General features: G+C 36.5%; 1 pseudogene across 1 annotated transcript; it reads right to left on the bottom strand.

Annotated features, from left to right (window-relative positions):
- Positions 1–1,044: 1,044 nt before the first annotated feature.
- Positions 1,045–1,934, bottom strand: LOC111543999 (annotated as a pseudogene). The gene has a single exon (XR_002731997.3). The product of XR_002731997.3 is annotated as a nucleosome assembly protein 1-like 1 pseudogene (transcript).
- Between the last annotated feature and the right edge of the window lie 994 nt (positions 1,935–2,928).

Genomic DNA, 2,928 nt, shown 5'->3' with positions numbered 1-2,928 from the left:
TTCTCCTTCTCCTTCTCCTTCTCCTTCTTCTTCTTCTTCTCCTTCTTCTCCTCCTCCTCCTCCTTCTTTCTTCTTCTTCCTCTTCCTCTTCCACAGTTGCTTATTAGTATAGTATCTCTTTCCAAAGCTTTTTTTTTTCCCCCTTTTCTTCAATAATGTGGTAAAAACTGAGTATAACCCTTAATTCAAGCTAGGCCTCTGCTTCTACCTGAATTGGCACAAAATTGAGACATTATCTTGTAAGAACTAAAATTGTATTTGAAATTTTTATTTTAGGCTACAAAAGAAAAACAAGCAAACAAATAGCAAATAACTTGAAAATAGGCCTTTCAAATTATGTAAATTCATCCTTTTCAGGGAAGCAGAAGGTAGACTCTACCACAAAGAAAAGATGCTTAGTTAATGGAGGTTAAATTTAAAAGTACAGTTAAATTGAGGCTAACTTCTGAAAATCCTGTTTATTCACCTCACTGTGGTACCTGTGACTATCCTGAGTCAGGTTACTTTACAGTTAACTCTGTCACCTATAACACAATAATCCATTAACAATCTAATACAGTTATTGGATGTGGTGATACTGGAAATTCTTAAGCATATTGTTGTCTTGTCAATTTTATTTTAAAACAATGAATTGTCTTAATATAAGTCACTGCATTTCTGTAACAAATTAATGAAAGGCACAACTAATCCAAGCGGACTTAACCCTATTCAACAACCAGCTGAAAAAAATACTTTGGTTCTTTAAGGAAAAAATTATGAAAAAAAAGTGTTTCCTTTAGCATTTGTTAATTTTCGCAGTTGCACTCCAAGAGCTATATGAAAATGTTCCAGAAGAACCAAATTACGTAGCAATGAATGAACATGCGTGACAGAATTTGTACATTCAACATATCTGACAGAAAAACTAGTTAAAATGCTACGTAGGACAAATTGGTCTTTAAAATACCAGTTTCCTGTCCTTTAAAAAAAATTACCTAGTCTACCAAGAAAATACAAAAACGTAAGGCTGTAAGTAAATAAAAGTTGGTTTAGGCTATTACAGTGCAGGTTATCCTCAAGGCCACATACCTCCTGCTTCACTGCTGCTTGCACTCTGCTGGGTTTTGATCTTTCTTTGGTTCATAGTCTGGATTATTTTCCTCATCTCCTTCTTTTTCCCCTTCTTCATCTGCTTGTTTGCCTTCTTCATCATAATCATCATCATCATCTTCAATAACTTCTCCAGTAAAATATAACACTGATCTTGGGATTATGCGCTCAGGTAAAAAGTGACTGATTTCGAAGTCTGCAGCATGGATAGCTTCAGCAGCATCATCCAGATCTCCACTCTCAGGAACTTCAGGAGGGGCAAAAAAATTAAAGCAAGAGTCATTGGAAACTGTTTTAGTCACAGTACAATCTGTCCCATGTCCCTTGTGTTTCTGCTTCTTCTTAATGGTTCTCAAAGTGACATTCTTTCCTTTTTTCTGATCTATCTGGCACCCTGTACAACCCATAATTTCTGTTCCATCAAAAGAAAAGGGATCAGAATCATCTGGTTCTGACCTCATCCTATATGTCTTTGTTGGCACTTCATCTGTAAAATATTCACTGGGTTCAAAGTGAAATTCTAAGACAAAACTCATAGGCTGGCCAGCATCCGAGAACTTCACTTTAATATATTTCAAGTGCCTCAGAATAGGTTCATCATGTTCCTGAAGCATATCACTGAGCAAGTCAACATTCTTAAAAATAGTTAACCAAAATTCAGGAATTCCTATGGGCTCTTCTTTTTCTTCATCCTTCTTCTCTTCTTCAATCTTGGCCTTTTCTTTCAACTGCTCCAAAATCTTGTCTTCTTCATCTGGTTTCCATTCACATTCTTCTTCCGTAGGTTCATAAATTGCATTAATAATCTCAAATCACTTATCAAGTAGAAATAGAGGCTGAGAGAGAACAGCATAGAGAATTGATAACTTTCAAACCAATCTAAAATATTCAACTTCTGAATAGAAATAAACAAAGAAAAGTAAATTATTAAATTAAAATATTGGCTCCTAGATTTTACTAGTAAATAAATTTTTTCCCTGGGTTACCACTCAGTAACATTAGCTTTTGTTTCTAAATCAGTTTGGACAAGTATTGTCTCCTTGGGTTCTAGTGGCTTTTACCCAAGCCCATAGGAAAGCAATCTTCCTGATCCAGATCCCTACTAATAAGGTATCCGCAGAACTACTGACTCATGTGATTTAAGATGGTCATGTGTACGCCCACTTTCAAAAGAGTCTGACCTGAGATAGGGAAACATGGAAGAGACCACCCTAGGAGGAATGGGTCAGAAAAGAATGACTTGAAGGAGAGAGAAGGATTGATAAAGGGCTCTCGGCACAAGTGTCTCAGGCTCAGTTCTCAGGGACTTAGTACTCTCAGCAAATTGGGAACTGGTATAAAAGATATCACAATGGTGATCTAGTCTAACAGGGGTAGTTCTAAGACTCAGAACATTTAATGGCTTCCTTCTCTGTCTTTAGGGAGTGCTTAAAAGATCTAACCCAGGGATTAAACTATTTCTCCCTTAGGGAATCTCATTTGCCTTTTCCCTTCATTATGCAGAGCAGTTCTTCACTTACACACCCCAACTTCCACCTCCAGATTTTATCCCCACCACCTATGATGACTTGGCAAACAAAGGGCATTCTAGCTACCAGGACTGCCTCTCAGAATCATATATAACATTTCTTTCTCTTACACACAGATAAAAGACAAAAAGAAAATAGTTCAAAATCAGTTTAGGTGGTGGAACTATGGGTGATTTTATTCTTTTTCAGTCTCCTCATATTTTATTTGATTATAATACATATTAATGAGCTCTAACATTTCCTGCGCACTGACTCTGGGCCAGGCACTGTGCTAAGCACATTACATATTTTATCTCACTTAATCCTCTTT

The sequence above is a fragment of the Piliocolobus tephrosceles genome, chromosome 2 (genome assembly GCF_002776525.5).
Source record: "Piliocolobus tephrosceles isolate RC106 chromosome 2, ASM277652v3, whole genome shotgun sequence".
NCBI classification, from domain to species: domain Eukaryota; kingdom Metazoa; phylum Chordata; class Mammalia; order Primates; family Cercopithecidae; genus Piliocolobus; species Piliocolobus tephrosceles.
This window is presented reverse-complemented; position numbering and strand designations above follow the sequence as displayed.